Source organism: Oncorhynchus kisutch, linkage group LG27 (assembly GCF_002021735.2).
Source record: "Oncorhynchus kisutch isolate 150728-3 linkage group LG27, Okis_V2, whole genome shotgun sequence".
NCBI classification, from domain to species: Eukaryota; Metazoa; Chordata; class Actinopteri; order Salmoniformes; family Salmonidae; genus Oncorhynchus; species Oncorhynchus kisutch.
In genome coordinates, this window is record NC_034200.2 from 42,813,246 (window position 1) to 42,838,117 (window position 24,872).

Consider the following 24,872-nt stretch of genomic DNA (forward strand, 5'->3'; position numbering starts at 1 on the left):
GGAAGAAACCTAGAGAGGAACCAGGCTATGTGGGGTGGCCAGTCCTCTTCTGGCTGTGCCGGGTGGAGATTATAACAGAACATGGCCAAGATGTTCAAATGTTCATAAATGACCAGCGTGGTCGAATAATAATAAGGCAGAACAGTTGAAACTGGAGCAGCAGCACAGTCAGGTGGAAGTTGAAACTGGAGCAGCAGCATGGCCAGGTGGACTGGGGACAGCAAGGAGTCATCATGTCAGGTAGTCCTGGGGCATGGTCCTAGGGCTCAGGTCCTCCGAGAGAGAGAAAGAAAGAGAGAAGGAGAGAATTAGAGAACGCACACTTAGATTCACACAGGACACCGAATAGGACAGGAGAAGTACTCCAGATATAACAAACTGACCCCAGCCCCCCGACACATAAACTACTGCAGCATAAATACTGGAGGCTGAGACAGGAGGGGTCAGGAGACACTGTGGCCCCATCCGAGGACACCCCCGGACAGGGCCAAACAGGAAGGATATAACCCCACCCACTTTGCCAAAGCACAGCCCCCACACCACTAGAGGGATATCTTCAACCACCAACTTACCATCCTGAGACAAGGCTGAGTATAGCCCACAAAGATCTCCGCCACGGCACAACCCAAGGGAGGGGGCGCCAACCCAGACAGGATGACCACAACATTGAATCAACCCACTCAGGTGACGCACCCCCTCCAGGGACGGCATGAGAGAGCCCCAGCAAGCCAGTGACTCAGCCCCTGTAATAGGGTTAGAGGCAGAGAATCCCAGTGGAAAGAGGGGAACCGGCCAGGCAGAGACAGCAAGGGCGGTTCGTTGCTCCAGAGCCTTTCCGTTCACCTTCCCACTCCTGGGCCAGACTACACTCAATCATATGACCCACTGAAGAGATGAGTCTTCAGTAAAGACTTAAAGGTTGAGACCGAGTTTGCGTCTCTGACATGGGTAGGCAGACCGTTCCATAAAAATGGAGCTCTATAGGAGAAAGCCAGCTGTTTGCTTAGAAATTCTAGGGACAATTAGGAGGCCTGCGTCTTGTGACCGTAGCGTACGTGTAGGTATGTACGGCAGGACCAAATCAGAGAGATAGGTAGGAGCAAGCCCATGTAATGCTTTGTAGGTTAGCAGTAAAACCTTGAAATCAGCCCTTGCTTTGACAGGAAGCCAGTGTAGAGAGGCTAGCACTGGAGTAATATGATCAAATTTTTTGGTTCTAGTCAGGATTCTAGCATCCGTATTTAGCACGAACTGAAGTTTATTTAGTGCTTTATCCGGGTAGCCGGAAAATAGAGCATTGCAGTAGTCTAACCTAGAAGTGACAAAAGCATGGATAAATTTTTCTGCATCATTTTTGGACAGAAAGTTTCTGATTTTTGCAATGTTACGTAGATGGAAAAAAGCTGTCCTCAAAATGGTCTTGATATGTTCTTCAAAAGAGAGATCAGGGTCCAGAGTAACGCCGAGGTCCTTCACAGTTTTATTTGAGACGACTGTACAACCATTAAGATGAATTGTCAGATTCAACAGAAGATCTCTTTGTTTCTTGGGACCTAGAACAAGCATCTCTGTTTTGTCTGAGTTTAATAGTAGAAAGTTTGCAGCCATCCACTTCCTTATGTCTGAAACACATGCTTCTAGCGAGGGCAATTTTGGGGCTTCACCATGTTTCATTGAAATGTACAGCTGTGTGTCATCCGCATAGCAGTGAAAGTTTACATTATGTTTTCGAATAACATCCCCAAGAGGTAAAATATATAGTGAAAACAATAGTGGTCCTAAAACGGAACCTTGAGGAACACCGAAATTTACAGTTGATTTGTCAGAGGACAAACCATTCACAGAGACAAACTGATATCTTTCCAACAGATAAGATCTAAACCAGGCCAGAACATGTCCGTGTAGACCAATTTGGGTTTCCAATCTCTCCAAAAGAATGTGGTGATCGATGGTATCAAAAGCAGCACTAAGGTCTAGGAGCACGAGGACAGATGCAGAGCCTCGGTCCGATGCCATTAAAATGTAATTTACCACCTTCACAAGTGCCGTCTCAGTGCTATGATGGGGTCTAAAACCAGACTGAAGCATTTCGTATACATTGTTTGTCTTCAGGAAGGCAGTGAGTTGCTGCGCAACAGCCTTCTCTAAAATCTTTGAGAGGAATGGAAGATTCGATATAGGCCGATAGTTTTTTATATTTTCTGGGTCAAGGTTTGGCTTTTTCAAGAGAGGCTTTATTACTGCCACTTTTAGTGAGTTTGGTACACATCCAGTGGATAGAGAGCCGTTTATTATGTTCAACATAGGAGGGCCAAGCACAGGAAGCAGCTCTTTCAGTAGTTTAGTTGGAATAGGGTCCAGTATGCAGCTTGAAGGTTTAGAGGCCATGATTATTTTCATCATTGTGTCAAGAGATATAGTACTAAAACACTTGAGCGTCTCTCTTGATCCTAGGTCCTGGCAGAGTTGTGCAGACTCAGGACAACTGAGGTTTGGAGGAATACGCAGGTTTAAAGAGGAGTCCGTAATTTGCTTTCTATTAATCATAATCTTTTCCTCAAAGAAGTTCATGAATTTATCACTGCTAAAGTGAAAGTCATCCTCTCTTGGGGAATGCTGCTTTTTAGTTAGCTTTGCGACAGTATTAAAAAGGAATTTCGGATTGTTCTTATTTTCCTCAATTAAGTTAGAAAAATAGGATGATCGAGCAGCAGTAAGGGCTCTACGGTACTGCACGGTACCGTCCTTCCAAGCTAGTCGGAAGACTTCCAGTTTGGTGTCAGTTTGACATCTCTCCATGTTTTAGACATCAGACATTAACCGGAGGGCGACAAAGTTCTCTTGCTACTAATTTTACATCTCTCCAGAATTCTGCACCCTTCCAAACTGAGCCTGACTGTGCTCTTGTAAAGAGTCTATTGTTAGGGCTGAGATAAAACAGGGGTTCTGTGTTTACTCTGTGTTAGGTGCTATGTTTAGGAAGGTGTTCGATGTATGTCCGTTCTCACTGCTATCTTTTAAGATGGACCTTCACAACTGGTGATGGATGGGTCTTCTTTTAGACTTGGACAGTGTCTGTCTGTCTGTCTGGTTGGAGAGCTCTAAGTTTGAGGATTTCCGCCTGCCTCGATCAGATACCTTGAGTTCAGATGTGTTGTGTCTGTCTGTTTTTCTGTGCGTCTGAGACACAATGACTGCCGTGGAGCTGGCATTTACCCCGAGATGGCATGTCATTCACTTCACTAACTGTATGAGTGACTCCCCCAGCAGTGAGTCTGTGTCATATCATGGATTTTGCTATTTGATTTAGAATTGTAGGATTATTCAATACGTTTCTAGAGCAGTAAAGGCCAAATATATGTTTTTATCAAAACCCTAAGATTTTTTTTTAATACCTGCATGGGTATTAAGGGGACGACAAGTGGATAAGAGGCAATCTGTAATTTAGATTAAGACATTAATGAGCGAGCTAGGACGAACGTTGTCAGTATAACTATTTGTTCAGCACTTTTGAAATGTAAAGTTACAGAATTCAGAACATGGTCCGTTCTTAGTGTATTCCCTGTACAACAAGTCAGAACTGTAGGACAAATAAAGGGGGCATATAAACAGACAATGAAAGCTCTTAGAATATTCAATGATTACATTTCTCGAAAACAGGTTATAGGCTATTTGTGCATCACCAAGACAGAACAGTAGGTGAAATTTAAGAGGTGAAAAAGACCAAATGATTAGGGTGAGGCACATTGAACACCGTTTGGGTCTTTGCGTGTCAAAAAAGATAGACGTCATATAACATTTTGACGGGTCAAATAACACAATTCTATTCTAGAATGTTGTGTGTTCTGAATTTGCACGTGTAAACCAAGCGCCACCACTACTATCAGTAGCACTGTCAAAGCTGCACAAGAAAGCAAACACCGGCCACGAATGTGTTTACAATAAACTGGGATATGACTAAAGAGTTAATCAGGGTAAACTGGGATATGACTAAAGAGTTAATCAGGGTAAACTGGGATATGACTAAAGAGTTAATCAGGGTAAACTGGGATATGACTAAAGAGTTAATCAGGGTAAACTGGGATATGACTAAAGAGTTAATCAGGGTAAACTGGGATATGAATACAGAGTCAACTTCACCGTCAGACCATTTTATTGGTAAACTACACGGTAATGTAGAAGTTGTATTTTTTAATGATCCATTATGTAATATAGTACACTAGTAGTAATCATTATTATTGTTGTTATTGTTATTTTTGTTGTTGTTATTTATTATTATTATTGTTATTATGTGCATGTAGCCGTACTCTGAGTCCCAACCTAGCCCAGTGCTGAACCATTAGAGTAGTTCTATCAACAGACACAGACTGGCCTCGCTTAAAATATGGAAAGTATTGATCTGTGCTGTGTGTCCTGCTAATGAAAGATGGTGTTCTATTGTTAAACAGTCAGGATAATTATCATGAACACGTGTGGATGCCTGGCTGCCGGGCCCACTGGCTAATAACTATCCATAGGATGGAACGGGCCAGGAGGGAGCGGGGCCAGGAGGGAGCGGGGCCGGGTGGGAGCGGGGGCCGGGAGGGAGCGGGGCCGGGAGGGAGCGGGGGCCAGGATGGAACGGGCCAGGAGGGAGCGGGGGCCAGGATGGAACGGGCCAGGAGGGAGCGGGGCCAGGATGGAACGGGCCGGGAGGGAGCGGGGTCGGGTGGGAGCGGGGTCCGGGGGGAGCGGGGGCCGGGAGGGAGCGGGGCCCGGGTGGGAGCGGGGTCCGGGAGGAAGCGGGGTCCGGGAGGAAGCGGGGGCCAGGATGGAACGGCCAGGATGGAACGGGCCAGGAGGGAGCGGGGTCGGGAGGGAGCGGGGGCCGGAAGGGAGCGGGGCCGGGAGGGAGCGGGGGCCAGGAAGGGAACGGGCCCGGGAGGGAGCGGGGCCGGGTGGGAGCGGGGGCTGGTGGGAGCGGGGCCCGGGAGGGAGCGGGGGCCGGGTGGGAGCGGGGGCCGGGAGGGAGCGGGGGCCGGGAGGGAGCGGGGCCCGGGAGGGAGCGGGGGCCAGGAAGGGAGCGGGGCCAGGTAGGAGCATCCCCAAGCCTTTCTCTCTCTCTGTCTCTCTCCCCAAGCCATACCCTCTGTCTCCTTTTCTCCATCCTCTAGCCCTGCGCTCAGGCTGAGCACAACAGTATCATCTCTCTCTCCCCCTTTCCCCCAAAATGTCTCTCCCCCTGTCTTCCTCCCCGCTCTCACCCCTCCCCTCTCTCTCTTTCTCTCTGTCTCCCTCTCTCTCTCTCTAATTGTGCTCAGAGTGCTCAATGACCAGGCCAGCTTCACCACAACACTCCATGTGATCAGCATCATGTGTGATTAGCAAGAGGAGAGCTGGGCCCCGAGGCCCTACTGCCTACACTGGCCCTACACTGGCCCTACACTGGCCCTACACTGGCCCTACTGCCTACACTGGCCCTATTGCCTACACTGGCCCTACTGCCTACACTGGCCCTACACTGGCCCTACTGCCTACACTGGCCCTACACTGGCCCTACTGCCTACACTGGCCCTACTGCCTACACTGGCCCTACTGCCTACACTGGCCCTACACTGGCCCTACTGCCTACACTGGCCCTACTGCCTACACTGGCCCTACACTGGCCCTACTGTCTACACTGGCCCTACTGCCTACACTGGCCCTACTGCCTACACTGGCCCTACACTGGCCCTACTGCCTACACTGGCCCTGCTGCCTACACTGGCCCTGCTGCCTACACAGCGGCCCTACTGCCTACACTGGCCCTACTGCCTACACTGGCCCTACTGCCAACATTGTGGCTTGGGGGAAAAAACTGTTGAGAAGCCTTTTTGTCCTAGACTTTGCACTCCGATAACATTTGCCATGTGGTAGTAGAGAGAACGGTCTATGACTGGAGTGGGTAGGACTTTGACAACTTTTAGGGCCTTCGTCTGACACCGCCTGGTATAGAGGTCCTGGATGGCAGGCAGCTTTGCCCCAGTGATATACTGGGCCGTATGCACTACCCTCTGTTGTGCCTTGCGGTCGGAGGCCGAGCAGCTGCCGTACCAGGCAGTGATGCAACCAGTCAGGATGCTCTCAATGTTGCAGCTGTAGAACCTTTTGAGGATCTCAGGACCCATGCCAAATCTTTTTCGTTTCCTGAGGGGGAATAGGCTTTGTCGTGCCCTCTTCACGACTGCCTTGGTGTGTTTGGATCATTCTATTTTGTTGTTGATGTGGACGCCAAGGAATGTGAAGCTCTCAACCTGCCTCACTACAGCCCCGTCGATGAGAATGGGGTCGTGCTCAGTCCTCCTTTTCCTGTAGTCCACAATCATCTCCTTAGTCTTGGTTACGTTGAGGGATAGGTTGTTATTCTGGCATCACCCGGCCAGGTCTATGACCTCCTCCCTATAGGCTGTCTCGTCGTTGTCGGTGATCAGGCCTACCACTGTTGTGTCGTCAGCAAACTTAATGATGGTGTTGGAGTCGTGCTGGCCATGCGGTCGTGGGTGAACAGGGAGTACAGGAGGGGACTGAGCACACACCCCTGAGGGGCCACAGTGTTGAGGATCTGCGTGGCAGATGTGTTGCTACCTACCCTCACCACCTGGGAGCGGCCTGTCAGGAGTCCAGGATCCAGTTGCAGAGGGAGGTGTTCAGTCCCAGAGTCCTTAGCTTAGTGTTGAGCTTTGAGGGCACTATGGTGTTGAACGCTGAGCTGTAGTCAATGAACAGCATTCTCACATAGGTGTTCCTTTTGTCCAGGTGGGAAAGAGCAGTGTGGAGTGGAATAGAGATTGCATCATCTGTGGATCTGTTGGTGCGGTATGTGAATTGGAGTGGGTCTAATGTTTCTGGGATAATGGTGTTGATGTGAGCCATGACCAGCCTTTCAATGGCTACAGAAGTGAGTGCTACGGGTCTGTAGTCACTTAGGCAGGTTACCTTTGTGGTCTTGGTCACAGGGACTATGGTGGTCTGCTTGAAACATGTTGGTATTACGGACTCAATCAGTGACATGTTGAAAATGTCATTGTGGGGACGACGTCCTCAATGCACTTATTGATGAAGCCAGTGACTGATGTGCTGTACTCCTCAATGTCATCGGAAGAATCCCAGAACATATTCCAATCTGTGCAAAACACTCCTGAAGCTTAGCATCTGTGTCATCTGACCACTTTTTTATTGATCTAGTCACTGATACTTCCTGCTTTAGCTTTTGCTTGTAAGCAGGAATCAGGAGGATAGAATTATGGTTGGATTTACCAAATGGAGGGTGAGGGAGAGCTTTGTACACGTCTCTGTGTGTAGATTAAAGGTGATCTAGAAATTGTTTTCCCTCTGGTTGCACATTTAACATGTTGATAGAGATTAGGTAGAACTGATTTAAGTTTCCCTGCATTAAAGTCTCCGACCACTAGGAGGCGCCACCTCTGGGTGAGCAGTTTCCTGTTTGTTTTCCTTACACAGCTGACTGAGTGTCAGTGCTTAGTGCATCTGTCTGTAAATAAACAGAGAAGTACAGCTGAGAACTCTCTAGGTAGTGTGGCCTGCAGTTCATCATAGTATACTCTAAAATCTAGAGACTTCCTTAGATTTCGTGCACCAGCTGTTATTTACAAATATGCACAGACCACACCCCCTGCTCTTACCGGAGTGTTCTATCCTGCCAGCGCAGCGTGTATCCCGCTAGCTGAATATCCATGTCGTCATTCAGCCACGATTCCGTGAAGCATAGGATATTACAGTTTTTGATATCCCGTTGGTAGGATATTCGTGATCGTACCTCGTCTAGTTTATTATCCAATGATTGCATGTTGGCGAGTAATATTGTCTTCTTCGGGTCCGGACGAGGCATCCGGCTCTTTGTCCTCTGCGTCGCTTCACACTAAGGTCCTCTGCGTTGCTATGTCTATAGTAGGTCATGGTCTATATCTATAGTAGGTCTGGTCTATATCTATAGTAGGTCATGGTCTATATCTATAGTAGGTCTGGTCTATATCTATAGTAGGTCTGGTCTATATAGTAGGTCTGGTCTATATCTATAGTAGGTCTGGTCTATATCTATAGTAGGTCTGGTCTATATCTATAGTAGGTCATGGTCTATATCTATAGTAGGTCATGGTCTATATCTATAGTAGGTCTGGTCTATATCTATAGTAGGTCTGGTCTGGTCTATATCTATAGTAGGTCATGGTCTATATCTATAGTAGGTCTGGTCTGGTCTATATCTATAGTAGGTCATGGTCTATATCTATAGTAGGTCTGGTCTATATCTATAGTAGGTCATGGTCTATATCTATAGTAGGTCTGGTCATGGTCTATATCTATAGTAGGTCATGGTCTATATCTATAGTAGGTCATGGTCTATATCTATAGTAGGTCTGGTCTATATCTATAGTAGGTCATGGTCTATATCTATAGTAGGTCATGGTCTATATCTATAGTAGGTCATGGTCTATATCTATAGTAGGTCATGGTCTATATCTATAGTAGGTCTGGTCTATATCTATAGTAGGTCTGGTCTATATCTATAGTAGGTCATGGTCTATATCTATAGTAGGTCATGGTCTATATCTATAGTAGGTCATGGTCTATATCTATAGTAGGTCATGGTCTATATCTATAGTAGGTCTGGGACTGGTCTATATCTATAGTAGGTCTGGGACTGGTCTATATCTATAGTAGGTCATGGTCTATATCTATAGTAGGTCTGGGCCTGGTCTATATCTATAGTAGGTCTGGGCCTGGTCTATATCTATAGTAGGTCATGGTCTATATCTATAGTAGGTCTGGGCCTGGTCTATATCTATAGTAGTTCATGGTCTATATCTATAGTAGGTCATGGTCTATATCTATAGTAGGTCATGGTCTATATCTATAGTAGGTCTGGTCTATATCTATAGTAGGTCTGGTCTATATCTATAGTAGGTCTGGTCTATATCTATATAGGTAATGGTCTATATCTATAGTAGGTCATGGTCTATATCTATAGTAGGTCTGGTCTATATCTATAGTAGGTCTGGTAATGGTCTATATCTATAGTAGGTCATGGTCTATATCTATAGATTGTCATGGCCTATATCTATAGTAGGTCTGGTCTATATCTATAGTAGGTCTGGTCTATATCTATAGTAGGTCTGGTCTATATCTATAGTAGGTCTGGTCTATATCTATAGTAGGTCATGGTCTATATCTATAGTAGGTCTGGTCTATATCTATAGTAGGTCTGGTCTATATCTATAGTAGGTCTGGTCTGGTCTATATCTATAGTAGGTCATGGTCTATATCTATAGTAGGTCTGGTCTGGTCTATATCTATAGTAGGTCATGGTCTATATCTATAGTAGGTCATGGTCTATATCTATAGTAGGTCTGGTCTATATCTATAGTAGGTCATGGTCTATATCTATAGTAGGTCATGGTCTATATCTATAGTAGGTCTGGTCTATATCTATAGTAGGTCATGGTCTATATCTATAGTAGGTCTGGTCTATATCTATAGTAGGTCTGGTCTATATCTATAGTAGGTCATGGTCTATATCTATAGTAGGTCATGGTCTATATCTATAGTAGGTCATGGTCTATATCTATAGTATGTCATGGTCTATATCTATAGTAGGTCATGGTCTATATCTATAGTAGGTCATGGTCTATATCTATAGTAGGTCATGGTCTATATCTATAGTAGGTCTGGGACTGGTCTATATCTATAGTAGGTCGTGGCCTGGTCTATATCTATAGTAGGTCTGGGCCTGGTCTATATCTATAGTAGGTAATGGTCTATATCTATAGTAGGTCATGGTCTATATCTATAGTAGGTCTGGTCTATATCTATAGTAGGTCTGGTCTATATCTATAGTAGGTCTGGTCTATATCTATAGTAGGTCTGGTCTATATCTATAGTGGGTCATGGTCTATATCTATAGTGGGTCATGGTCTATATCTATAGTAGGTCATGGTCTATATCTATAGTAGGTCATGGTCTATATCTACAGTAGGTCTGATCTATATCTATAGTAGGTCATGGTCTATATCTATAGTAGGTCTGGTCTATATCGGTAGTAGGTCATGGGCTATATCTATAGTAGGTCATGGTCTAAATCTATAGTAGGTCATGGTCTATATCTATAGTAGGTCATGGTCTATATCTATAGTAGGTCATGGTCTATATCTATAGTAGGTCTGGTCTATATCTATAGTAGGTCTGGTCTATATCTATAGTAGGTCATGGTCTATATCTATAGTAGGTCTGGCCTATATCTATAGTAGGTCATGGTCTATATCTATAGTGGGTCATGGTCTATATCTATAGTAGGTCTGGTCTATATCTATAGTAGGTCATGGTCTATATCTATATTAGGTCTGGTCTATATCTATAGTAGGTCTGGTCTATATAGTAGGTCTGGTCTATATCTATAGTAGGTCTGGTCTATATCTATAGTAGGTCATGGTCTATATCTATAGTAGGTCTGGTCTATATCTATAGTAGGTCTGGTCTATATCTATAGTAGGTCTGGTCTATATCTATAGTAGGTCTGGTCTATATCTATAGTAGGTCTGGTCTATATCTATAGTAGGTCTGGTCTATATCTATAGTAGGTCTGGTCTATATCTATAGGAGGCCTATCTATAGGGCCTATCTATATCTATAGTAGGTCTGGCCTATATCTATAGTAGGTCATGGCCTATATCTATAGTAGGTCATGGTCTATATCTATAGTAGGTCATGGTCTATATCTATAGTAGGTCATGGTCTATATCTATAGTAGGTCATGGGCTATATCTATAGTAGGTCTGGTCTATATCTATAGTAGGTCATGGTCTATATCTATAGTAGGTCATGGTCTATATCTATAGTAGGTCATGGTCTATATCTATAGTAGGTCATGGTCTATATCTATAGTAGGTCATGGTCTATATCTATAGTAGGTCTGGTCTATATCTATAGTAGGTCTGGTCTATATCTATAGTAGGTCTGGTCTGGTCTATATCTATAGTAGGTCTGGTCTGGTCTATATCTATAGTAGGTCTGGTCTGGTCTATATCTATAGTAGGTCATGGTCTATATCGATAGTAGGTCATGGTCTATATCTATAGTAGGTCATGGTCTATATCTATAGTAGGTCATGGTCTATATCTATAGTAGGTCATGGTCTATATCTATAGTAGGTCTGGTCTATATCTATAGTAGGTCTGGCCTATATCTATAGTAGGTCATGGTCTATATCTATAGTAGGTCTGGTCTATATCTATAGTAGGTCTGGCCTATATCTATAGTAGGTCTGGTCTATATCTATAGTAGGTCAGGGTCTATATCTATAGTAGGTCATGGTCTATATCTATAGTAGGTCATGGTCTATATCTATAGTAGGTCTGATCTATATCTATAGTAGGTCATGGTCTATATCTATAGTAGGTCTGGTCTATATCTATAGTAGGTCATGGTCTATATCTATAGTAGGTCATGGTCTATATCTATAGTAGGTCTGGTCTATATCTATAGTAGGTCATGGTCTATATCTATAGTAGGTCTGGCCTATATCTATAGTAGGTCTATATCTATATCTATAGTAGGTCTATATCTATATCTATAGTAGGTCATGGTCTCTATCTATAGTAGGTCTGGCCTCTATCTATAGTAGGTCATGGTCTATATCTATAGTAGGTCATGGCCTATATCTATAGTAGGTCTGGCCTATATCTATAGTAGGTCATGGTCTATATCTATAGTAGGTCATGGTCTATATCTATAGTAGGTCATGGTCTATATCTATAGTAGGTCTGGCCTATATCTATAGTAGGTCTGGTCTATATCTATAGTAGGTCATGGTCTATATCTATAGTAGGTCTGGTCTATATCTATAGTAGGTCATGGTCTATATCTATAGTAGGTCATGGTCTATATCTATAGTAGGTCATGGTCTATATCTATAGTAGGTCATGGTCTCTATCTATAGTAGGTCTGGCCTCTATCTATAGTAGGTCATGGTCTATATCTATAGTAGGTCATGGCCTATATCTATAGTAGGTCTGGCCTATATCTATAGTAGGTCATGGTCTATATCTATAGTAGGTCATGGTCTATATCTATAGTAGGTCATGGTCTATATCTATAGTAGGTCTGGCCTATATCTATAGTAGGTCTGGTCTATATCTATAGTAGGTCATGGTCTATATCTATAGTAGGTCTGGTCTATATCTATAGTAGGTCTGGTCATGGTCTATATCTATAGTAGGTCATGGTCTATATCTATAGATTGTCATGGTCTATATCTATAGTAGGTCATGGTCTATATCTATAGTAGGTCTGGTCTGGTCTATATCTATAGTAGGTCATGGTCTATATCTATAGTAGGTCTGGTCTGGTCTATATCTATAGTAGATCATGGTCTATATCTATAGTAGGTCTGGTCTATATCTATAGTAGGTCATGGTCTATATCTATAGTAGGTCTTGTCTATATCTATAGTAGGTCTGGTCATGGTCTATATCTATAGTAGGTCATGGTCTAGTAGGTCATGGTCTATATCTATAGTAGGTCATGGTCTATATCTATAGTAGGTCATGGTCTATATCTATAGTAGGTCTGGGCTATATCTATAGTAGGTCATGGTCTATATCTATAGTAGGTCATGGTCTATATCTATAGTAGGTCATGGTCTATATCTATAGTAGGTCTGGTCTATATCTATAGTAGGTCTGGTCTATATCTATAGTAGGTCTGGTCTATATCTATAGTAGGTCATGGTCTATATCTATAGTAGGTCATGGTCTATATCTATAGTAGGTCATGGTCTATATCTATAGTAGGTCTGGGACTGGTCTATATCTATAGTAGGTCTGGGACTGGTCTATATCTATAGTAGGTCATGGTCTATATCTATATCTATAGTAGGTCATGGTCTATATCTATAGTAGGTCTGGGCCTGGTCTATATCTATAGTAGGTCTGGGCCTGGTCTATATCTATAGTAAGTCATGGTCTATATCTATAGTAGGTCATGGTCTATATCTATAGTAGGTCTGGTCTATATCTATAGTAGGTCATGGTCTATATCTATAGTAGGTCATGGTCTATATCTATAGTAGGTCTGGTCTATATCTATAGTAGGTCATGGTCTATATCTATAGTAGGTCTGGTCTATATCTATAGTAGGTCATGGTCTATATCTATAGTAGGTCATGGTCTATATCTATAGTAGGTCTGGTCTATATCTATAGTAGGTCTGGTCATGGTCTATATCTATAGATTGTCATGGTCTATATCTATAGTAGGTCATGGTCTATATCTATAGTAGGTCTGGTCTGGGCTATATCTATAGTAGGTAATGGTCTATATCTATAGTAGGTCCTGGTCTGGTCTATATCTATAGTAGATCATGGTCTATATCTATAGTAGGTCTGGTCTATATCTATAGTAGGTCATGGTCTATATCTATAGTAGGTCATGGGCTATATCTATAGTAGGTCATGGTCTATATCTATAGTAGGTCATGGTCTATATCTATAGTAGGTCATGGTCTATATCTATAGTAGGTCATGGTCTATATCTATAGTAGGTCTGGTCTATATCTATAGTAGGTCTGGTCTATATCTATAGTAGGTCATGGTCTATATCTATTTTTTTTTATTTTTATTTTACCTTTATTTAACCAGGTAGGCAAGTTGAGAACAAGTTCTCATTTACAATTGCGACCTGGCCAAGATAAAGCAAAGCAGTTCGACAGATAAAACGACACAGAGTTACACATGGAGTAAAAACAAACATACAGTCAATAATGCAGTATAAACAAGTCTATATACAATGTGAGCAAATGAGGTGAGAAGGGAGGTAAAGGCAAAAAAAGGCCATGATGGCAAAGTAAATACAATATAGCAAGTAAAATACTGGAATGGTAGTTTTGCAATGGAAGAATGTGCAAAGTAGAAATAAAAAAATAATGGGGTGCAAAGGAGCAAAATAAATAAATAAATAAAAATTAAATACAGTTGGGAAAGAGGTAGTTGTTTGGGCTAAATTTTAGGTGGGCTATGTACAGGTGCAGTAATCTGTGAGCTGCTCTGACAGTTGGTGCTTAAAGCTAGTGAGGGAGATAAGTGTTTCCAGTTTCAGAGATTTTTGTAGTTCGTTCCAGTCATTGGCAGCAGAGAACTGGAAGGAGAGGCGGCCAAAGAAAGAATTGGTCTTGGGGGTGACTAGAGAGATATACCTGCTGGAGCGTGTGCTACAGGTGGGAGATGCTATGGTGACCAGCGAGCTGAGATAAGGGGGGACTTTACCTAGCAGGGTCTTGTAGATGACATGGAGCCAGTGGGTTTGGCGACGAGTATGAAGCGAGGGCCAGCCAACGAGAGCGTACAGGTCGCAATGGTGGGTAGTATATGGGGCTTTGGTGATAAAACGGATTGCACTGTGATAGACTGCATCCAATTTGTTGAGTAGGGTATTGGAGGCTATTTTGTAAATGACATCGCCAAAGTCGAGGATTGGTAGGATGGTCAGTTTTACAAGGGTATGTTTGGCAGCATGAGTGAAGGATGCTTTGTTGCGAAATAGGAAGCCAATTCTAGATTTAACTTTGGATTGGAGATGTTTGATATGGGTCTGGAAGGAGAGTTTACAGTCTAACCAGACACCTAAGTATTTGTAGTTGTCCACGTATTCTAAGTCAGAGCCGTCCAGAGTAGTGATGTTGGACAGGCGGGTAGGTGCAGGTAGCGATCGGTTGAAGAGCATGCATTTAGTTTTACTTGTATTTAAGAGCAATTGGAGGCCACGGAAGGAGAGTTGTATGGCATTGAAGCTTGCCTGGAGGGTTGTTAACACAGTGTCCAAAGAAGGGCCGGAAGTATACAGAATGGTGTCGTCTGCGTAGAGGTGGATCAGGGACTCACCAGCAGCAAGAGCGACCTCATTGATGTATACAGAGAAGAGAGTCGGTCCAAGAATTGAACCCTGTGGCACCCCCATAGAGACTGCCAGAGGTCCGGACAGCAGACCCTCCGACTTGACACACTGAACTCTATCAGAGAAGTAGTTGGTGAACCAGGCGAGGCAATCATTTGAGAAACCAAGGCTGTCGAGTCTGCCGATGAGGATGTGGTGATTGACAGAGTCGAAAGCCTTGGCCAGATCAATGAATACGGCTGCACAGTAATGTTTCTTATCGATGGCGGTTAAGATATCGTTTAGGACCTTGAGCGTGGCTGAGGTGCACCCATGACCAGCTCTGAAACCAGATTGCATAGCAGAGAAGGTATGGTGAGATTCGAAATGGTCGGTAATCTGTTTGTTGACTTGGCTTTCGAAGACCTTAGAAAGGCACGGTAGGATAGATATAGGTCTGTAGCAGTTTGGGTCAAGAGTGTCCCCCCCTTTGAAGAGGGGGATGACCGCAGCTGCTTTCCAATCTTTGGGAATCTCAGACGACACGAAAGAGAGGTTGAACAGGCTAGTAATAGGGGTGGCAACAATTTCGGCAGATAATTTTAGAAAGAAAGGGTCCAGATTGTCTAGCCCGGCTGATTTGTAGGGGTCCAGATTTTGCAGCTCTTTCAGAACATCAGCTGAATGGATTTGGGAGAAGGAGAAATGGGGAAGGCTTGGGCGAGTTGCTGTTGGGGGTGCAGTGCTGTTGTCCGGGGTAGGAGTAGCCAGGTGGAAAGCATGGCCAGCCGTAGAAAAATGCTTATTGAAATTCTCAATTATGGTGGATTTATCAGTGGTGACAGTGTTTCCTATCTTCAGTGCAGTGGGCAGCTGGGAGGAGGTGTTCTTATTCTCCATGGACTTTACAGTGTCCCAGAACTTTTTTGAGTTAGTGTTGCAGGAAGCAAATTTCTGCTTGAAAAAGCTAGCCTTGGCTTTTCTAACTGCCTGTGTATAATGATTTCTAGCTTCCCTGAACAGCTGCATATCACGGGGGCTGTTCGATGCTAATGCAGAACGCCATAGGATGTTTTTGTGTTGGTTAAGGGCAGTCAGGTCTGGGGAGAACCAAGGGCTATATCTGTTCCTGGTTCTAAATTTCTTGAATGGGGCATGTTTATTTAAGATGGTTAGGAAGGCATTTTTAAAAAATATCCAGGCATCCTCTACTGACGGGATGAGATCAATATCCTTCCAGGATACCCCGGCCAGGTCGATTAGAAAGGCCTGCTCGCAGAAGTGTTTCAGGGAGCGTTTTACAGTGATGAGTGGAGGTCGTTTGACCGCTGACCCATTACGGATGCAGGCAATGAGGCAGTGATCGCTGAGATCTTGGTTGAAGACAGCAGAGGTGTATTTAGAGGGGAAGTTGGTTAGGATGATATCTATGAGGGTGCCCGTGTTTAAGGTTTTGGGGAGGTACCTGGTAGGTTCATTGATTATTTGTGTGAGATTGAGGGCATCAAGTTTAGATTGTAGGATGGCTGGGGTGTTAAGCATGTTCCAGTTTAGGTCGCCTAGCAGCACGAACTCTGAAGATAGATGGGGGGCAATCAGTTCACATATGGTGTCCAGAGCACAGCTGGGGGCAGAGGGTGGTCTATAGCAGGCGGCAACGGTGAGAGACTTGTTTTTAGAGAGGTGGATTTTTAAAAGTAGAAGTTCAAATTGTTTGGGTACAGACCTGGATAGTAGGACAGAACTCTGCAGGCTATCTTTGCAGTAGATTGCAACACCGCCCCCTTTGGCAGTTCTATCTTGTCTGAAAATGTTGTAGTTTGGAATTAAAACTTCAGAATTTTTGGTGGTCTTCCTAAGCCAGGATTCAGACACAGCTAGAACATCCGGGTTGGCAGAGTGTGCTAAAGCAGTGAATAGAACAAACTTAGGGAGGAGGCTTCTAATGTTAACATGCATGAAACCAAGGCTATTACGGTTACAGAAGTCGTCAAAAGAGAGCGCCTGGGGAATAGGAGTGGAGCTAGGCACTGCAGGGCCTGGATTCACCTCTACATCGCCAGAGGAACATAGGAGGAGTAGAATAAGGGTACGGCTAAAAGCTATGAGAATTGGTCGTCTAGAACGTCTGGAACATAGAGTAAAAGGAGGTTTCTGGGGGCGATAAAATAGCATCAAGGTATAATGTACAGACAAATGTATGGCAGGATGTGAATACAGTGGAGGTAAACCTAGGTATTGAGTGATGAAGAGAGAGATATTGTCTCTAGAAACATCGTTGAAACCAGGAGATGTCATTGCATGTGTGGGTGGTGGAACTAATAGGTTGGATAAGGTATAGTGAGCAGGACTAGAGGCTCTACAGTGAAATAAGCCAATAAACACTAACCAGAACAGAAATGGACAAGACATATTGACATTAAGGATAGGCATGCTTAGTCGAGTGATCAAAAGGGTCCGGTGAGTGGAGAGGTTGGTTGGTGATTTAGACAGCTAGCCAGGGCATCGGTAGCAAGCTAGCATAGGATGGAGGTCTGTTAGCCACCCCTTACGTTCCGTCAGTAGATTAGTGGGGTTCCGTGTGGTAGAGGGGATTAATCCAAATCACACAACAACAACAAAAATAAAAACAATAGATATAGTTATAGAGGCCCAAGAAGAAAATATAATAATAATAATTTAAAAAATAATTTAAAAAAAATAATAATAAAAAAATTGTCCGATTGTCTATTCAGATAGCAGCCGGTAAGACAGCTAACGGTTAGCAGGCCGCAGATGGGCGTTCAGGTAACGTCGCGACGGAGGAGCCGGCCGAATAACTCCTTCGGGTAGATAACGTCGGCAGTCCAGTTGTGAAGGCCCGGTGGGGCTCCGCGAAGGCAGTAAAACGGGTCCGGATAGGTGACTGCAGCCCAGGTGTGATTGATGGAACTCAGGAGTGATTGACGGAGCTTGCTAGCTCCGATGGTCACACGGATAGCAGCTAGCTAGCTGTGAGATCCGGGTATGAATGTCCAGGGACATGGAGAGAAAAATTGGTCCGGTATGTTCCGTTCCGAGCCGCGCTGCGCCGTACAGAACTGGCGATAGATTTTCGAGCTAAAGGATAGCTGATGACCACAAACCGTGGTTAGCTGAATATTAACGATTTGCCAGTAAAGGAGCTAACTAGCTTCTGAACTAGCTTCTGGATTAGCTTCTGGCTAGTTTCAGGCTAGCTTCTTGGAGTTTCTGGCTAGCTTCTTGGAGGATTACAGATCTGAGGTAAATAATACTTTTTTATAAATATACATTGGTGAGGCGGGTTGCAGGAGAGTGTTTTGAAGATGAGTTGATGGAAAATAAAAATAAAATGTATGTGAAAAAGTTGTAAATATATATATATACAGGACACGACAAGACGAGGACAAAAGACGTCTGAACTGCTATGCCACCTTGGAGACAATAAGACAACAATCTATAGTAGGTCATGGTCTATATCTATAGTAGGTCTGGGACTGGTCTATATCTATAGTAGGTCGTGGCCTGGTCTATATCTATAGTAGGTCTGGGCCTGGTCTATATCTATAGTAGGTAATGGTCTATATCTATAGTAGGTCATGGTCTATATCTATAGTAGGTCTGGTCTATATCTATAGTAGGTCTGGTCTATATCTATAGTAGGTCTGGTCTATATCTATAGTAGGTCTGGTCTATATCTATAGTGGGTCATGGTCTATATCTATAGTGGGTCATGGTCTATATCTATAGTAGGTCATGGTCTATATCTATAGTAGGTCATGGTCTATATCTACAGTAGGTCTGATCTATATCTATAGTAGGTCATGGTCTATATCTATAGTAGGTCTGGTCTATATCGGTAGTAGGTCATGGGCTATATCTATAGTAGGTCATGGTCTAAATCTATAGTAGGTCATGGTCTATATCTATAGTAGGTCATGGTCTATATCTATAGTAGGTCATGGTCTATATCTATAGTAGGTCTGGTCTATATCTATAGTAGGTCTGGTCTATATCTATAGTAGGTCATGGTCTATATCTATAGTAGGTCTGGCCTATATCTATAGTAGGTCATGGTCTATATCTATAGTGGGTCATGGTCTATATCTATAGTAGGTCTTGTCTATATCTATAGTAGGTCATGGTCTATATCTATATTAGGTCTGGTCTATATCTATAGTAGGTCTGGTCTATATAGTAGGTCTGGTCTATATCTATAGTAGGTCTGGTCTATATCTATAGTAGGTCATGGTCTATATCTATAGTAGGTCTGGTCTATATCTATAGTAGGTCTGGTCTATATCTATAGTAGGTCTGGTCTATATCTATAGTAGGTCTGGTCTATATCTATAGTAGGTCTGGTCTATATCTATAGTAGGTCTGGTCTATATCTATAGTAGGTCTGGTCTATATCTATAGTAGGCCTATATCTATATCTATAGTAGGTCTGGCCTATATCTATAGTAGGTCATGGCCTATATCTATAGTAGGTCATGGTCTATATCTATAGTAGGTCATGGTCTATATCTATAGTAGGTCATGGTCTATATCTATAGTAGGTCTGGTCTATATCGGTAGTAGGTCATGGGCTATATCTATAGTAGGTCATGGTCTAAATCTATAGTAGGTCATGGTCTATATCTATAGTAGGTCATGGTCTATATCTATAGTAGGTCATGGTCTATATCTATAGTAGGTCTGGTCTATATCTATAGTAGGTCTGGTCTATATCTATAGTAGGTCATGGTCTATATCTATAGTAGGTCTGGCCTATATCTATAGTAGGTCATGGTCTATATCTATAGTGGGTCATGGTCTATATCTATAGTAGGTCTTGTCTATATCTATAGTAGGTCATGGTCTATATCTATATTAGGTCTGGTCTATATCTATAGTAGGTCTGGTCTATATAGTAGGTCTGGTCTATATCTATAGTAGGTCTGGTCTATATCTATAGTAGGTCATGGTCTATATCTATAGTAGGTCTGGTCTATATCTATAGTAGGTCTGGTCTATATCTATAGTAGGTCTGGTCTATATCTATAGTAGGTCTGGTCTATATCTATAGTAGGTCTGGTCTATATCTATAGTAGGTCTGGTCTATATCTATAGTAGGTCTGGTCTATATCTATAGTAGGCCTATATCTATATCTATAGTAGGTCTGGCCTATATCTATAGTAGGTCATGGCCTATATCTATAGTAGGTCATGGTCTATATCTATAGTAGGTCATGGTCTATATCTATAGTAGGTCATGGTCTATATCTATAGTAGGTCATGGTCTATATCTATAGTAGGTCTGGTCTATATCTATAGTAGGTCATGGTCTATATCTATAGTAGGTCATGGTCTATATCTATAGTAGGTCATGGTCTATATCTATAGTAGGTCATGGTCTATATCTATAGTAGGTCATGGTCTATATCTATAGTAGGTCTGGTCTATATCTATAGTAGGTCTGGTCTATATCTATAGTAGGTCTGGTCTGGTCTATATCTATAGTAGGTCTGGTCTGGTCTATATCTATAGTAGGTCTGGTCTGGTCTATATCTATAGTAGGTCATGGTCTATATCGATAGTAGGTCATGGTCTATATCTATAGTAGGTCATGGTCTATATCTATAGTAGGTCATGGTCTATATCTATAGTAGGTCATGGTCTATATCTAGTAGGTCATGGTCTATATCTATAGTAGGTCTGGTCTATATCTATAGTAGGTCTGGCCTATATCTATAGTAGGTCATGGTCTATATCTATAGTAGGTCTGGTCTATATCTATAGTAGGTCTGGCCTATATCTATAGTAGGTCTGGTCTATATCTATAGTAGGTCAGGGTCTATATCTATAGTAGGTCATGGTCTATATCTATAGTAGGTCATGGTCTATATCTATAGTAGGTCTGATCTATATCTATAGTAGGTCATGGTCTATATCTATAGTAGGTCTGGTCTATATCTATAGTAGGTCATGGTCTATATCTATAGTAGGTCATGGTCTATATCTATAGTAGGTCTGGTCTATATCTATAGTAGGTCATGGTCTATATCTATAGTAGGTCTGGCCTATATCTATAGTAGGTCTATATCTATATCTATAGTAGGTCTATATCTATATCTATAGTAGGTCATGGTCTCTATCTATAGTAGGTCTGGCCTCTATCTATAGTAGGTCATGGTCTATATCTATAGTAGGTCGTGGCCTATATCTATAGTAGGTCTGGCCTATATCTATAGTAGGTCATGGTCTATATCTATAGTAGGTCATGGTCTATATCTATAGTAGGTCATGGTCTATATCTATAGTAGGTCTGGCCTATATCTATAGTAGGTCTGGTCTATATCTATAGTAGGTCATGGTCTATATCTATAGTAGGTCTGGTCTATATCTATAGTAGGTCTGGTCATGGTCTATATCTATAGTAGGTCATGGTCTATATCTATAGATTGTCATGGTCTATATCTATAGTAGGTCTGGTCTGGTCTATATCTATAGTAGGTCATGGTCTATATCTATAGTAGGTCTGGTCTGGTCTATATCTATAGTAGATCATGGTCTATATCTATAGTAGGTCTGGTCTATATCTATAGTAGGTCATGGTCTATATCTATAGTAGGTCTTGTCTATATCTATAGTAGGTCTGGTCATGGTCTATATCTATAGTAGGTCATGGTCTATATCTATAGTAGGTCATGGTCTATATCTATAGTAGGTCATGGTCTATATCTATAGTAGGTCATGGTCTATATCTATAGTAGGTCTGGGCTATATCTATAGTAGGTCATGGTCTATATCTATAGTAGGTCATGGTCTATATCTATAGTAGGTCATGGTCTATATCTATAGTAGGTCTGGTCTATATCTATAGTAGGTCTGGGCTATATCTATAGTAGGTCTGGTCTATATCTATAGTAGGTCATGGTCTATATCTATAGTAGGTCATGGTCTATATCTATAGTAGGTCATGGTCTATATCTATAGTAGGTCTGGGACTGGTCTATATCTATAGTAGGTCTGGGACTGGTCTATATCTATAGTAGGTCATGGTCTATATCTATATCTATAGTAGGTCATGGTCTATATCTATAGTAGGTCTGGGCCTGGTCTATATCTATAGTAGGTCTGGGCCTGGTCTATATCTATAGTAAGTCATGGTCTATATATATAGTAGGTCATGGTCTATATCTATAGTAGGTCTGGTCTATATCTATAGTAGGTCATGGTCTATATCTATAGTAGGTCATGGTCTATATCTATAGTAGGTCTGGTCTATATCTATAGTAGGTCATGGTCTATATCTATAGTAGGTCTGGTCTATATCTATAGTAGGTCATGGTCTATATCTATAGTAGGTCATGGTCTATATCTATAGTAGGTCTGGTCTATATCTATAGTAGGTCTGGTCATGGTCTATATCTATAGTAGGTCATGGTCTATATCTATAGATTGTCATGGTCTATATCTATAGTAGGTCTGGTCTGGGCTATATCTATAGTAGGTAATGGTCTATATCTATAGTAGGTCTGGTCTGGTCTATATCTATAGTAGATCATGGTCTATATCTATAGTAGGTCTGGTCTATATCTATAGTAGGTCATGGTCTATATCTATAGTAGGTCATGGGCTATATCTATAGTAGGTCATGGTCTATATCTATAGTAGGTCATGGTCTATATCTATAGTAGGTCATGGTCTATATCTATAGTAGGTCATGGTCTATATCTATAGTAGGTCTGGTCTATATCTATAGTAGGTCATGGTCTATATCTATAGTAGGTCATGGTCTATATCTATAGTAGGTCATGGTCTATATCTATAGTAGGTCATGGTCTATATCTATAGTAGGTCATGGTCTATATCTATAGTAGGTCTGGTCTATATCTATAGTAGGTCTGGTCTGGTCTATATCTATAGTAGGTCTGGTCTGGTCTATATCTATAGTAGGTCTGGTCTGGTCTATATCTATAGTAGGTCTGGTCTGGTCTATATCTATTGTAGGTCTGGGCTGGTTATATCTATTGTAGGTCTGGGCCTGGTCTATATCTATAGTAGTTCAGGGTCTTGTCTATATCTATAGTAGGTCTGGGCCTGGTCTATATCTATAGTAGTGCTGGGCCTGGTCTATATCTATTGTAGGTCTGGGCCTGGTCTATATCTATAGTGGATCTGGTCTATATCTATAGTAGTTCAGGGTCTGGGCTTGGTCTATATCTATAGTAGGTCTGGTCTATATCTATAGTAGGTCTGGGTCTGGTCTATATCTATAGTGGGCCTTGGTCTGGTCTATATCTATAGTGGGCCTTGTCTGTATCTGTAGTAGGTCTGGTCTATATCTATAGTGGGTCTGGGCCTTGCCTATATCTATAGTAGGTCTGGTCTATATCTATAGTAGGTCTGGTCTGGTCTATATCTATTGTAGGTCTGGGCTGGTCTATATCTATTGTAGGTCTGGGCCTGGTCTATATCTATAGTAGTTCAGGGTCTTGTCTATATCTATAGTAGGTCTGGGCCTGGTCTATATCTATAGTAGTGCTGGGCCTGGTCTATATCTATTGTAGGTCTGGGCCTGGTCTATATCTATAGTGGATCTGGTCTATATCTATAGTAGTTCAGGGTCTGGGCCTGGTCTATATCTATAGTAGGTCTGGTCTATATCTATAGTAGGTCTGGGTCTGGTCTATATCTATAGTGGGCCTTGGTCTGGTCTATATCTATAGTGGGCCTTGTCTGTATCTGTAGTAGGTCTGGTCTATATCTATAGTGGGTCTGGGTCTGGTCTATATCTATAGTGGGTCTGGGCCTTGCCTATATCTATAGTAGGTCTGGTCTATATCTATAGTAGGTCTGGTCTATCTGTAGTAGTTCAGGGTCTGGTCTATATCTATAGTAGGTCTGGTCTATATCTAAAGTAGGTCTGGTCTATATCTATTGTAGGTCTGGGCCTGGTCTATATCTATAGTGGATCTGGTCTATATCTATTGTAGGTCTGGGCCTGGTCTGTATCTATAGTGGATCTGGTCTATATCTATTGTAGGTCTGGGCCTGGTCTATATCTATAGTGGATCTGGTCTATATCTATTGTAGGTCTGGGTCTGGTCTATATCTATAGTGGATCTGGTCTATATTTATTGTAGGTCTGGGCATGGTCTATATCTATAGTGGATCTGGTCTATATCTATAGTAGTTCAGGGTCTGGTCTATATCTATAGTAGGTCTGGGCCTGGTCTATATCTATAGTAGTTCAGGGTCTGGTCTATATCTATAGTAGTTCAGGGTCTGGTCTATATCTATAGTAGGTCTGGTCTATATCTATAGGAGTTCAGGGTCTGGTCTATATCTATAGTAGGTCTGGTCTATATCTATAGTAGTTCAGGGTCTGGTCTATATCTATAGTAGGTCTGGGCCTGGTCTATATCTATAGTAGGTCTGGGCCTGGTCTATATCTATAGTATTGCTGGGTCTGGTCTATATCTATAGTAGGATCAGGTCTTTTTTATCCACAGCTCTGGGCTGATCTAGGATCAGGTCTTCATTATTCACAGCTCTGTGCTGATCTAGGATCAGGTCTTCATTATCCACAACTTTGGGCTGATCTAGGATCAGGTACCCCCTGTCCATATATTCACTATGATCTAAAATGGAAACTTTGAGACACTATCAGCAGTAAGATCAGTAACGAACGGCTAACCTCCATCCACAATAACCATTTTATGTAATCACCCCATCGAGACAGACAGAAATAACCCTACAGTCTGAGCAGCTCTGCCATCTGGTGGCAACGGCCGGTACTGACACAGCCCTGCTTTTGCCACCGAGACACACCAGACACGAGTCCAGGGTTCTGGTCTAGAAACACTCCTCCTCCTTTTTACTTCAGTACTGCAGTTTAACTGATGCTGGTCCCCATAAACCAGATGTGATGCTGGTCCCCATAAACCAGATGTGATGCTGGTCCCTATAAACCAGATGTGATGCTGG

At 42.5% G+C, this 24,872-nt stretch overlaps 1 protein-coding gene across 2 annotated transcripts in view; it reads left to right on the plus strand.

Annotated features, from left to right (window-relative positions):
* Positions 1-24,872, plus strand: part of LOC109886088 (guanine nucleotide-binding protein G(olf) subunit alpha) — a 117,698-nt gene that overhangs the window by 76,349 nt on the left and 16,477 nt on the right. The gene's annotated exons all lie outside the window — the stretch shown is intronic.